The sequence below is a fragment of the Astyanax mexicanus genome, chromosome 22 (assembly GCF_023375975.1).
Source record: "Astyanax mexicanus isolate ESR-SI-001 chromosome 22, AstMex3_surface, whole genome shotgun sequence".
Lineage (NCBI taxonomy): Eukaryota > Metazoa > Chordata > Actinopteri > Characiformes > Acestrorhamphidae > Astyanax > Astyanax mexicanus.
This window is the reverse complement of record NC_064429.1, coordinates 30,274,064-30,289,277: the sequence shown is the minus strand read 5'-3', so window position 1 is coordinate 30,289,277 and position 15,214 is coordinate 30,274,064. Positions and strand designations below refer to the sequence as shown.

The window sequence follows — 15,214 nt, the reverse complement described above, 5'->3', positions numbered from 1 at the left end:
AAAAAAAAGCCACCAAGCATTAAACGCCATTTAAATAGATCCCTTATTGTGAGGAAACCAGCATAGAACCACCCTGGCAACACCCCTTATCATTGAACCCCTACCAGAGTCCCACCACTAGATCAGTGCTAGTTGAGAACATCAGAAAGTACAGAGCAGGATTAGCCAACAGACTTTGTCTGACTGAGGGATCTGTACCTGCTGTCTGTGGCCAGTCAGCAGATGAAGGAGCTCAGCTACTTGTGTAAAAAGAGGTAACATCCCCTTTATAAAATTAACTGTTGCATTGAACTACTTTACACGAACAACTACACTATTTAATGATCTGATTGCTTAATCCTTAGTAGGTATCGATATCAAGATATGTGTTTTTCTGTCATGTTTCTCAACCCTAGCTAATAGAGTAGAACTCTCTGGAGCATAAAAACATGAATTTGCCTGTTTCCAACATGCATAATGCCAGGTGTGTCTTATCAATGCTCTTTAATGCTTCATTTTTTGTATTGCATTTGTGAGCTGTTACACACTGGCTGGATAAGTGAGAGAGAAAGGTGTTAGATACAGTATATATGAGAATAGAACAGCAGGGAGATTCCACCTCATGACTCGAAATGCCTCATGCTACGAGGATAACTAAATAAAAAACAGAGCTGCTGGATTATGAGGTGATGGTGAGGACACAATGGAAAGCCCTGGTGTTCAGTTTCAAAGAGAAGAGCCCGAGCCGGCCTGCTGAAGATGCATCAGCGTGTTTCTTACTAAAGCTGCTGGACATATTTGACGAGAACATGGTGAAGATGGTATGAAATAGTAAACAACAGCAGGCCCATATATGCCAGCCCACCCACGGGAACACAGGGGCCGAATGCAGCGCGCTGAATGAAGTGTGAAACAGGGAAGACAGGAGGAATTTGGGACATGAGCCAAAACCAGTCCTGAAGAGATCTTCACACACTTTCTCCTGGGAGCCGACGCCAGAGCACAGCAATGTTCCTTTCAGCTCTTAGCTCACACTAATGGAGGCAAATTGACTTAATTAAAGGCGACTGAGTTCCTGAACTGTGGAGCGGAGCACCTCAGGCGTTCTGTTATTACAGGAGAAGGGCTGTCTAGAGGAAGACGGAAAGTACAAGGCCTGTCCTCTGCACGCCCCAGAGCATGCAGGAGTGGGGGTGCAGGGAAACTAATGGATGGAAAGGATGTTAAAGGATGTATAAATGAGAAACGACAGGGTTCAGAGACACAGAACAGGGACAAAAGACACAGGACGGCTCATTCATTGTTTTGTTCAAAAACGAGGGTATTCAAAATTAATGAATCCTGATTTTGTTGGATCTTTGGTTGCATCCAGCACTAAACCGTGTTTGTAGGGTCATTATGTTGAAGGATAGCAAATCTCAAAAGCTCAAAGCTTTATACCCCAATAGAAACACTTGGTTTTAGGCATGGCGCCTTTATGTTAATCTGCTCCAAAATGTCAGATTCCATATACAGCTCTGGAAAAAAAAACCACCTTAAAAATGATGAGTTCCTTTGATTTTACAAAATTGAGAACCTCTTGAACATAATCAGGAGTGATATAGCACAAAGTTATCCAAAAGCAGTGTGTAAGACTGGTGGAGGAAAACTGTGATTAAAAACCAGGGTTATTCCACTAAATATTGATTTCTGAACTCTTAAAACTTTATGAATATGAACTTGTTTTCTTTGCATTATTTGAAGCCTGAAAGCTTTGTATCTTTTATTTATTTATTTATTTTTTTGTTCAGCCATTTATAGATTTCTGCAAATAAATGCTGTAAACGACAATATTTTTATTTGGAATTTGGGAGAAATGTTGTCTCTAGTTTATAGAATAAAATAACTGTTTTTACTCGAACATATACCTGTAAATAGCAAAATCAGAGAAAGTGATTCAGAAACTAAAGTGGTTTCTTTGTTTTTCCCAGAGCTTTAGATATATATATATTATTATTTTTTTCGAACATTACTGTTGTATTTTTTTTCCTGTCACAATGTCATCAGTTGATTTTTCTCTAAGTGTCAATATTTTTTGGTGCCTGCAGGGAAATTATTGTTGCCACTTTTGAAGCTCCACAGTTAACTGGCAACTATTCACCCACTACAGTTAGTTCCAATAAGGGCTTTGCCCACTAGTGCCACATTGACCCTCCTCTTTCTCCTTTCACAGAGTTACCAGCTGGCTCTGTGTTAAAATTCAGGATTTTATCCGTGAACAGACAGAAAAATTTAAATTGTATTACTGAATTTTATTATTGTATACGTTATGATAAATATAGATATTAAAACAACTACAAGAAATTGATCAGATTTGTGACAGAAGTCAATGATCCAGACTTTTATGATACTAATAATAATGCACTCCAAATATCACCATATATTCAGGATTAAAGTAAAATAAATGATACTGGACAGATATAATCTGTCTCTAGTAGATATATAATGGGAAATGCGAACAGTGTGAATTTTTATCTTGCTAAAAACAGCAAAAAAAGTAGTACCCTGATGTGATAATTAGTGGTAGATGATATGGCACAATATTTTAGGGTATAATATTATTGCGTGTGATAAGATATGACGCAGCCCTATGCACTATAAGCCTTCAAACAGATTTTTTGACGTACTTTTTTTTTGTCAAATTATTTTTGGTTGCACCCTTAGTATTATGTCATCCCTAACCTATCAGTAACTGCAGTTCATATAAGGATAATTAGTGCATTATAAGTTTCGACTGTTTATTAGCTACATAATCCACATAACTATTTAAAAAAATCCCCTGCAGGGTAACGACGTTTAAGAATAATTCACACGACAAGACCGACAGCATTCCCCTTTTTGAGTCTGATGAATTCCTCACCACTTGTCAGTGAAATCTTTCCTCCAGTCACTTTAATGTTGCGTTTAAGTGACTAAGTCCAATCAGAAACCATCACATCATCCACTCACGCAGAACTACAGCCGTCTTAATCCGGCCTGTATGGAAAATTCTGACTCACAGCCGCCGTGAATTGACTTCACTCGAGTCACTGGTCCTCAGGAACAGAGGGACACAGGAACACACACCTGCAGTGTGAAGAAAGCTGTCCATTCTCTGAATAGTATTAAAAGTGTTGTGAGTCTCTGCAGTCAGGCCCAATTTACCTCAGCGAACAATGAGGCGCAATGAGGACAGCATGTTCAAAGCATTCTGGAGCCCAAATTCTCCACATTCCTGCAGAGTTAGGAACACCTGGAGCCAAACAGCATTTTTCCATTGAGTTACAACAACGGCCTCTTCTGCAAAACAGTAACAGAAGCAGCAGCAGCAGCAGCCGAATAAGATGAAAAGTGTTAGAGAAGGGTGGAAAACAGCTAGCACTGAGATAGCAGTATTTGACCCTGAAGAATGTGGTTGAGAACTTGCAAAAAGCTATATAGTCCTTCATACCCCGCTTTTTATGTTTTCATCTTATTTTATTACCTCCATTGAGAATATAGAAGCACTTTTATCTCTATAGAATGGTCAGGTTAGTGTGTTAGTAGTGTACATTATACTGGTATGAGTCTCCTCAGACAGGAGCTAAGAGTGCTAGGAACAATATGGCAGTTCGTACCTGTGTTACTTAAAAAAAATCACATCGGTTTTATATGCTTTGCCCAGTAATTAAGAGCTTAAGGAACAAATGGTTAGAATTTGTATATGGAACACCGCCAGCGAAATACAACTGAGATAGGTAGGTGTATGTTTAATTCACCGGTTTGGATTTTTACTTTTTGGACCTGGACTATCCACTTCTGTGTGTAACTATAGTTTACATAGGATCTCCGGTGGATTTGGGGTTTTACAGAGAAGTGCCGAAATTCTATTGTTCCCTCCACCCCTCCAGCAGACTAAAGCAGCGTTATACCGGATCACCGGAGCACTTTTTCCACAAAAAACAGCTAAATGAAAAAAAGACCTTTAAACACTTGTTTAGACTGTGAGCAGTGAATAACCCAACATCCAAATAATACCTGCAGCTCTGTGTTAGATTAAACTAGCTAAATGTTTAAAAGCATTTTTTTTAATAGAGGCAGACACACCAGTAGCAATTGCGCAAGTGAGGCTTTTGAGATATCTAAGCAAATGGCTTAAAAGTACTACAGTTAAAAATATATCACAAATCAGACATAACTGTGTAGAGAACAGGCTCTCTTTTAATAAGATACTAAATAGGATAAATACATTTGATTCAAGACATTATGAACTCAGCAGATCAGCAGCTTGAACTTCCTACGCAAAATGTTCTTTTTGGGGACAATTCCTTGACTCTCTCATTGATATTTATATTTTGTTATAATAAAAAAATGCAGAGGGCATTTGTTGTCAAGGCAGCCGCACTACCTATAAAGCACTCCGGGATACCCTGAACAGTGATAAAGGGCACTGAGTGATTTATGTCACTTAATTTGTGTGAGTAGAATGTAATAAACTTAACCAGTCGTTTATTAGCTCTTTATGATGACAATCTGTCCTGGAAATTCTCTACTAAGCATTTGAGCCTTGACTCTGGCTCAACTCAACTTGTTTTTTTCTAATTGTACTATTAGCTATTACTCAATATAAGCCAAAACATTGGTATAGTTAGGCCTGTCACGATAACAAAATTTTCAGGACGATATATTGTCCCAAAAATTATTGCGATAAACGATAATATTGTCATTTTAAAGCATCACAATAGAAAATGCTTTTTTCCTGCTTCAGGGCTCCCAAAGGAGCTTTAAGACAGTCTGTCACAGTAATAATACACTAGCATAATAATACTATTACACCATTTTTTATTATTAAGAGCAGACATTGGGCTTCCAATATAAAAATATTTTAATATCCTAAATAAATAAAACAAGTACAACCACCCTGGTACTCTGTGGGTTCTGAAAAAACTGCACTAAATATTAAACAGACCTTTATAAAAAAAAAAAAAAAGTAAAATCAAATAGATGAAAGTAACATTTACATGATTTTTTTTTTTTTTTACTCTAGATATAACACAAAGGAACTTGCAGATTCTTTTTTCTGATCATATAGGCAGATGCTGTAAAACACACATTAGCTCAAAAATACACGTGTCCATATGATCGAAGACACAGCTGGCTCAGCCATAGCTCTTGCTATAAATGTATTTTTTAATGTAACTGTCAGACACTCGAATACGTTCACCAGCTAACACATCTCCACGCACTCTCCGCTGTGTATGCACCGTTACTGGTGCAGCTCTGCGTGCACTACACTCATTAACAGATAGATGTCGCTGTCTGACAGATTAGACTTTGCCTCAGAGAGCCCTGAGAGAGCAGCACTAGAAATCTAGCGTTCTAATGTAATCAAACTTGTGCGGAGACCCAATGGCTGTTATCGACGTCGGCAAAAATGATCGCGGTTAAAAAAATTATCGTACGATAAGTCGATAACTTAACTATCGCGACAGGCCTAGGTATAATTAATTAATTCTACATTTTATCTTTGTGAAACCTAAATTCCTGCCATGGTATTACATATTATTAGCAGACGCAGGCGGTGTTCTACAGTTCTGAGCTATGTGAAGTGTTTTTATAGAAAGCAGTACATTACACACCACCAGAAACCATATAAGTAAGCCTATTTAAGATTTACTAGCCGGGTATAAAGTTCTACCACTGCTCTATACTTTACCCTCATTCCTCCGGAAACAAGCGTCAGACATTAAACATGCCCTGGCTGATCAGCTACATTTGGGGTTAGAGGACAATTGCGTACATTAGATTTTTGGCCCAAGTTCTGGCTTTTAGCTCCAGCGGTCTGGCTGATTGCTGCTGGTTCTGCTGCTGCCGGCTGGACCGGCTGCATGTAGGTCCTGAATCAGTGTCGTTTCTGGTTTCCGTTCTTTCGGGGCATGTTCCAGACCAGTTTAAAGGATCTGTGTGGAAATGTGAGGCAGTGGTTTGCACAAGCGCTTCATGCTGAACTGGAGTCCTGCCTGCATGTGTGCTCTGGACTGTGCCCGTCACTCACTGATTCATCAAGAGTGGAGAACAGGAGAACAGCCTCCAGCATCTGGAACATTGTGTTCAGCCTAAAGAACATTCTCTATAGAACAGAAGAAAGAAAGAGAGAAAGAGAGAGATTTCAACAGAAGAGAGATAAAAATAGAGAGTAAAAAGTAGAGAGAGAGAAAGAGTGAGACAAAATGCTACAGCAGAAAGAGAGAGAAAGATATAATACAACAGCAGAAAGAGAAAGAGAGACACAGACAGAGAGACAGAGGGAGAGAGCAAGAGCGAAAGGAGAAAGAGTGAGAAAATGCAACAGCAGAAAGAGACAAAAAAAGAAAGATGATATACAACAAAAAGAGAGAGGGAGAGTGAGAGAGACAGAAAGAGAGAGAGAATTTAACAGCAAAGAGAGAGAGAATGAGAAAGAAAGAGAAAATTCAACAGCAGAAAGAGAGAGAGAGTGTGAGAGGAAGAGAGACAATTCAACAGCAGAAAGAGACAGAGAGCGAGAGAAAGAGAAAGAAAGAGAGCGATAGAAAGATATAATACAACAGTAGAGAAAGAGAGAGAGAGAGAAAAAGAGAATAAGAAAGAGAGAGAAAGAATTCAACAGCAGAAAGAGAGAGAGCGTGTGAGAGGAAGAGAGACAATTCAACAGCAGAAAGAGAGAGCGAGAGAAAAAGAAAGAAAGAAAGAGAATGATAGAAAGAGTAGAGAGAGAGAGAGAGAGAGAGAGAGAGAGAGAGAGAGAGAGAGAGAGCGCAGATTTCCTTCAGTGTTGAAAGCCGATCTGATAAAGATCACATTAGCCAGAAACAGTCGGAGCACTGCCCACTGATCTGGATGTTGGCCACTGCCCAGCCAACGCTTTGTTTTGGAGGAATGTGGCGATCACAAGCTCTCCTTCTGGAACCAGACAAAACACCTCAACAAAAATGTGTGTGTGTGTATATATGTGTGTGTGTGTGTGTGTGTGTGTGTGTGTGAGAGAGAGAGAGAGAGAGAGACACTGGCAGACAGAGTCAAGGAACAGCTGATACCAGCCAGACACACATACAAAATGTGCTTTGAGAAACCTTCAATAAAGGGTTTTTAGAAGCACCTTAAAGCAAAAATCGGTACAATGAGCATGTGAAATGACCTTACTGAAGCTCAGTGATTACCTGTTCAGGAGCAAATTAGCCAGCTTGCCCCTTTCCATGGCTGCAGCACTCTGTTTGCATGGTGTGGTGCTCTATACCTGCCAACCCGGGGGTGTGGAAATGGGATTAGGGGAAAGGCAGTGGGCAGGTTTGGAGGATAAAACCCGGAGGCTAAATCTCGAAGGCTAACTGCTGGCAAGAACTTCCAGTGCTTGATCATATCCTATACAATAATATCGCAAACATTTTTGAATATCGTGAATGATATACCCTGAAATATCCTGCCATATCACCCAACCGTAATTACCTTCTTTTTGGCTGTTTTTAGCAAAAGAAAAAAATTACATTGTTCTGATTTCCCATTATATATCTACTAGAGACTGATTATATCTGTCCAGTATCATTTATTTTACTTTAATCCTGGATATATGGAGATATTTGGAGTGCATTATTATTATCATCATCAGTACATTCTGGATCATTGGCAAATCTGACAAAATTCTAGTATTTTTAAATATCTCAGTTAGGAATATGCCATATTATATTGCATGCTATAATAAAATTAAATTTTCATCTTATATTTTCGAAATATATATTGTTTTAATTCAGTGTTTTGTCATATTGCCAAGAGAATCATTATCGCAAAAATGCCATAAAATATTGTGATATTATTTTAGGTCCATAATCACCCACCTCTATTATCTGATATGACCTGATATTATCTAATATGATATTTTCTGGCAGATATGAAACTGATGATAAAAAATGTGTGTGACTACAGTTTGTATTAATGCTTTGACCAGTCTTCACTTTAGTTTTACAGCTTTATATTTATGTAAGCAGAGTCTGAAAAGCTGGATGTCTCCAAACTTTTGACCTGCTGCAAGGAAGAGCTCTCATAGTCCAGCAATGACACAATAAGAACAAAGCTCACAAATATTGAGCCAGTCGTTCCTGTTCTGTTCAACACCAGACTTCAGCAGTGTGTTGGGCAATCTGTGTGTGTGTGTGTGTGTGTGTGTGTGTGTGTACACGCAGTGATGTCATGGTAACATCTGGAACCCCATGTGGATCTGAGGGCTGGTTAATCATTCGCTCTCACACAATCTTACGTCCGCTGATGCTGGTGAGGACAACCTGTGACCGTCACGGCGGACCTCCACACACACACACACGATAAACTTTCACCTCTAGAGCAGACGTGCTTGTAAAGGTTTCGCTTTATCGACAGCTCCCACACCCACAGTTAAACACCTGTCGCCCTGGGTCACATGGTACTCCTTCGAAATCTCACTCAACACAGTCTAAACACTGGATACAACAGGATCTACACACTACACTGGTCACCATGACTCCGCTACCCTCCTTTCTACATAAGTAAGAGAAAGAAACACACCTAACAGCTATTATAATATGCTAATTATTAAATTTTACTCAACACCTTGCAAATTTGTAAATGGACAAAAGTCTTAAAACACAAACAGCAATATGAATGTCCTAAAAATGTTGTGTACTGTTAAAAACATACACAATAAAGATCACGACACAGGTGTTACAACGCAGTATATCCAGATATTCTGTGTAGTTTACTTATCAACTTACCAGTTTGAACAGTTTGATCTGAACACAGAGTTAAAACACTGCAATCTAGTAATTGGGTTTTAAATCAATCAGTACTGAAAATTAGGGATGGGCAATATTATATCGTATACAACAGAGGTCACCAACTGGCGGACCGCGGTCCGTGTCCGGACCCAGACGTTGTCCGATCCGGACCCAAACCGAAACTAGAGAGAAGGATTTAATTCTGACCGTATTCATTTAAAGCGGCGGAACGTTTATTGTCTTTATGGTTTACGTGCAGCGCAGTAAGCACACAGACCAATCGCATGTGCTGTAAAATCACCAAACGCCCTCATCTGCTGTGCAGATGCGAGCGCGAGGAGCCGCGCGGAGCCACGCGGGCATTGAGACAGGCGGTGAGAAGTCGGAGAATAAAGCGAGAAAAGCTAATACAGATGGTGCGCACCAGAAAAATAAATAAAAATACTACCTTAATAAAAACATATTAACAGTAATGTAACCTAGCGGTGTTACTTGGAGGAATTAAAAAGAAACAACCGAGACAACAGTGCAAAATATTCCACTTTACTCCACCTGATCAGAACTCAGCAAGAAAAAAAACCCTCCCTGCCTCGCTCGCAGACGCGCTCTCTTTAATCCCAAAACAACCCTACCTCAAAACTAAGGCAACCCCCACGGGACAAAAAGCATTGGCAACTTCCCACATTAGTTTTACACACTACATAATAAAGTCTGATACAGTAATAATATTAAATAAAATAAAACTGCTGTTTTTTTTTAAAAAGCTGATATTTTGGTCAAGTTCAACAAACATTTCTCCACACATTGTATGATTTGTCATTCATGTAATAATCATGACAGGCAGGCGCAAATCTAATATAAATAAAATTAAATAGAATAAATAAAGCATTTTGAAACAAAGCTAACATACAGATTCACATTAATAGACTCGATAAGTTCATTTATTTAATGATAGGTTCATAATGTAATTTATTTAAATTTTAAAACAATACATATTGTTGAAATATACTAGTATGTGTATTTTGTTTTGTCTTTCAGTATACAGTATATAATACTGTATATAATACAGTATATAATACTGAATCATAACACTAAAAGTTAAAAACAGCGACGGTCCGGACCTTGGCCTGGCAAAATTTTCTCTAACTGGACCATAGTGAATTCTAGTTGAATACCCCTGGTATACAATATATCGTGACACAGAAATATCATGATAATAAAAATCCATATTGTGATAATAGGGATGGTTTGTCTTAAAAGTAGTCTATTATTTACTGTGAAGCTTTAGGTGTATTTATTGTATAATTGTTTTAGTATATAGTTTTTGTTTGCAGTTTATATGCATGAAAATATACTGCAATATTTTTTGCTGCATTATATTATTTTATGCTATATTATTTTTCTCCCACATTATGATTATACTGTTATACTATTATACTATATTCATGAAATTAATTAATTATTTTTCTGTTTTCCTATGTTGCCAAGTATATCGTTATCGCAAAAATACCCTGAAATATTGGGATCTTATTTTAGAGCCATATCGCCCACCCCTACTGAAAATCATAATGTCAGATCCTCAAACAGGGATTAAGCCTAGTCACAGACTAAATTTACCTGTCAATTAGAAATCTACATTCACATTAGAGCTGGGCGATATGGGAAAAAATCTTATCACGATATAGTTTTCCATATCAGTCGATATCGATATGTATCACGATATAAATCAAATCACTTTGTGTCACACTTAAAGGTTTGTTTTTATTAGTGAGAGAATAAGGGAGTGATGGAAGTTTTATCACAATATTTTTTTCTGTATCTCCATAATTATTAGGGCTGGCCCGAATAGCATTTTTTGAGCTCCGGATATTTGGCAGTAATTGGTAGCGAATATTCCAATATTAGTTTTTAAAAAAAACAAATTAATCATGAACGCGAGCCAGAACCCGAGCTTGAACGTCAGCCTGACTCAGGCGCTGCATGAACTCGGGCTTTTTTCCAATTTTTTCCAATTTTCCATGACTGAAAAAAAAACTTGGGCTATAAGCTCAATATTAAATATTTCGTTTGTTTAGAAATTATTTTATATTCTTAAACCATGTTAAATTATATTAGATTAGTAGGGCTGGCCCGAATAGCGTTTTTTGAGCTCAGAATATTGGGCACTGATTGGCAGCCAATATTGGAATATTTGTTTTTAAAAAGACGGATTAAAAACTGATTAAAGTAAAACAAAAATTGCAACTCGGCCCCTTTAATTCACCACAAAGTTTTCCAAGACCCAGCCGGAAAAAAAAAGATTTCCCACCTTTTCCTCAGCTGGGTCGGGCTCAAAAAATGATTTGTGATAGGCTGTTTTTTGGTTTGTTTGTTTAAGCACTTAGGCTTTTGTACTGCTGCAGTGCAATATTTAGATTTTATATTCTGAAATTCGTTAGGTTTTATTTCTTTTAGCATTTTGAACTTTTTTTCCAATTTCAAATTTATTTTTTTCTGTTCGTTATGTTCTATCGGTCCTTGCGTTTTTTGTAGTTGAAGTTGAATTTAATATTGAAGTTCAATATTTCTAATTTATATTTTGAAATTCGTTAGATTATATTTATTATTGTATTTTGAGCTCACTTTAGTTGGTTATTTTCCAAATTCATATCTATTTTTCTGTTATTATTAAATGTTATTAGCTTATTAGCTTAGCTTGTCATTTAGCATACAGAACTTCTCACGGATTTTTAATGAATGTTGATTTATTAATTTAAAAGCTGTACCTTATTAAAAGTATTTTAAGCCAGACAGACACTGTGTGATTTTTTAATGAGTTTATCTGCACTTTTAAATGGTTTGTCCTGTAGGAAACGCACACGATTTGTATGCTGACACTGTTGTCTGACTGAGGAGCTGCTTTCCGTCAAATGCAGCCTGTAGGCAGGAAAAAATCCAGCCAGAACCGACCATATCATGAGCCAGTTTTAAAGCCAGTAATTTAGTAGAGCATTAAACTACAAATCTGAGATGTACCTGCTGTACTTCTTAATCTCTGCCCCCAAAACGGTCCATTAACTTGCTTGACAGACGCGTCAAATCCCCCGCGAGCACGCGCGGCGCACAGCGCACCGATTAATTCATGCGTTGAGCTTTAAACGCGCAGCTGAGCTGTAATTGGGGAAATATCACAAAAATCACAGTGTGATTTGTTACATTAAAAAAAAGACCATTTTCTTCCGCCTAATCTGAGAGGAAAGCGGTGTTCTCGACCGGCCCGAGTTCATGCAGCGCCTGAGTCAGGCTGGCGTTCAAGCTCGGGTTCGGGTTCGCGTTCAGGCAGATAATCTAAATGATAAATGATTTTGTGTTTTTGCACTTGGGCCATAAGCTCAATATTAAAAAGTTCGTTTGTTTAGAAATTATTTTATATCCTTAAACCATGTTAAATTATATTAGATTAGAGGAAAGTCATTTAGACATCATTCTTAAGGTGTTTTTGTCCTGTTACCGCTCCGCAAAAAAACCTCTTCCTTTAATCCGCGCCCCACATACACATTTTTGCAGCACCTGCCCCGAGGTCCTAATATAAATTGAATTAATTACATTTAGTGCTTAAAATTTACTTAAAATTTATTTAAAACGTGCTGAACAGTGCGGCCGTTTATTCCCAAAGTACAAACACTATGGTTGTTTGCGTGTGTCGGGCCATACTCCACTATTCTTTAGGGTTTTTTGTTGCATGCATGAGAATAACTATTACAATTTTCTTAACTATTTATTAATTTGCTCCAGCGTCTTCTGGATTGATTACACGTTGTGTTTTCGTTGTTTGCCGCGCCACTTAGACGGAAATGGAAATGAATGTTTATCGAATTCTATTGCACAGGCTTATCATCGTCATCGAGGGAAAAATTATCGCGAAACAAATCGATATCGTTATATCGCCCAGCACTAATTCACATGCTGTGTATCCAACCATAGTGGTGCCAATTTCCTGTCATATACTATCAGGAAGTAATCCAGCTTAGAGAAATGCAACAAACTGTTATCAAATACAATATCAGCAACAAATCCAGCTCAGAAAACAGCAAAAATACATATAGGTTTCCAGAAATGAAACCCCAGTTCAATTTAAACAGCAGCTGCCCAGCACATGTGCCCTAATCTGTAATCCATAATATTCATAATTCTGTTCTTATTGTTATTTTAATAACTATTGCCATCCCATAAAAGAAAACATCTCATATAGATGCAAACCTATCTGTTACTCAATAAGTAAACTGAACATTTTTAAATATTCTTTTTCAAAATAATGCAAGAAGGTATGGTATAGAACATTACTGCACACAACGGGGAGGAATTTGATGGATATATTTTAGTTGTTATTTTGTGATATATACATGCTGATTATGTCTGATATAATCTATTAACTAGGCCATGTACAAAGAATAAATAAAAAAATCATTTTATATTAAGCTTTTTTTTTTGTATTAAGTTGTTTTAAGCATGACATGTATGGAGTTGCAATGTCACTCAGTGATGATATAATGCACAGCTCTAGTAAATAAGTAATAAATATATCGTCCCTCTCCAATGAAAAACACGTATCTCCATGTTTTAACACAAAAACAGTTCCTTGAACTGTGTCAAAGTGTACTAAAGATTGGACCAATAGAAATGAAACAAAATAAATTATTTTTACACTGACTTCCATTGAAAGTTAAGAATCGTTTATTTCACTTCCATTAAGTTGTTGTAATGGAGATGCATATTTTTCACAGGACAACAAGGATGATACAGTATTTAGGTAGCTTACAATACTCTCAGCCACAGGTAATGTTGTACACAGTGGCGATATTTTGAGGCAATGTGAAAAATCAGGGCCCAGCCTTAATTACAAAGGTTAATATTATAATACAGATAAACAATTTACCGCACAGCGCCCTGCCCTCAACACTTCCTCCCACCTTTCTCTCAGTCCACACACTGCATACAGATTATTACTGTATTTAATTACTGCAGTTCACACCCAGCTCCACCACAGCCATGTTCACCACTCGCTCAGGTACAGACTGAGAGGCGTTCGAGAGCCGACACACTCCAAAACAAACAGCTCAGAACAAACAGCTCCTCTACTTCCTTCATTCCAGAACAGAGAGAAGAAAAACAGCAGAACAGAGAGGTGTGTTTACCAGCCTGGCTAAAACACACACAAACACACTCTTATCCAAATGCTAATCACACTGCTTACGCTCCTAACAGGCCTGTCACCATAATATCATCCATTAATCACATAATATATGGACATGACACACTTGCACAGTTAGCCATAGTGTTTACTTCTATTTTAACACCACTAAGCTAAGCTAAGAGTCCACCGAACTAGCAAACAATGCTAACAATGCTAACAACATTATGGCGGCAGTGTGGGTGTGACATGACAATACATCATGACACAGTATTACTGTGATTTTAAGAAATCCACATCATCATAGCCATACTCTCTCTTGTACTGTACTTTGCTCTAATTTGATGGAAATGTAAATTAATTGGTAATACCATATGGCAGTGTATCACAGGGCATCTCAAGATACCATATTATCACAATAAAACACTTCATGACATCTGTGTTTTTCTGAAGAGGATTAAATACTGCTAAATAAACAAATAGCAGGTATTATGGATTTACTGGTAAGTTACTGTTTACAGCTGGTTGGCGAGACTTGTAAAGCTAAGCTTAGCTAAGCTAACAAAAAAAAACTTCTCAAACAAGTGCTGGATGTTAATCTATAGAGATTTCTCTTCTGAAAACTGTTTATTTGGGTGAGTAAAGCGTTTCTGTTTATTTACAGTAAGGGTGGGCGATATGGCTCTAAAATAATATCACGATATTTCAGGGTATTTTTGCGATAACGATATACTTGGCGAGATAGGAAAACAGAAAAATAATTAATTAATTTCAGGAATATAGTATTAGAGTATAACAGCACAATCAAAATGTGGCAAAATAAATAATAAATAAATAAATAGCATAAAATAATATAATGCAGCAAAAAATATTGCAGCATATTTAGTGCATGCATAACTGCAAACTAACACAATTATACAATAAATACACCTAAAGCTTCACAGTAAATAATAGACTACTTTTAAGACAGAACAGCCCTATTATCACAATATGGATTTTTAATATCACAATATTTCTGTGTCACGATATATTGAATACGATATAATATTGCCCACCCCTAATTTACAGTTAGCTTAGATTTCCAGATTTTCACTATAACTGGGTGCATAAACATTATCATTAGCAGCTAACCGCTAGTGCTAGCTGCCCGACAGTGCTACAGTAAGGAACCCCGAATGTTCCGGTAAGCCAGGGCAATATTAGCTAGCGGTTCATTCAGCGTAGCTTGTTTTAAAGCGGCAAACACGCAGACTACAGTCTCATATACTCACCTATGAACGGCAAA

The 15,214-nt window shown here is 37.5% G+C and overlaps 1 protein-coding gene across 1 annotated transcript in view; it reads right to left on the bottom strand.

The window, feature by feature from the left end:
• Window positions 1-15,214, bottom strand: part of limk2 (LIM domain kinase 2) — a 71,976-nt gene that overhangs the window by 43,787 nt on the left and 12,975 nt on the right. The gene's annotated exons all lie outside the window — the stretch shown is intronic.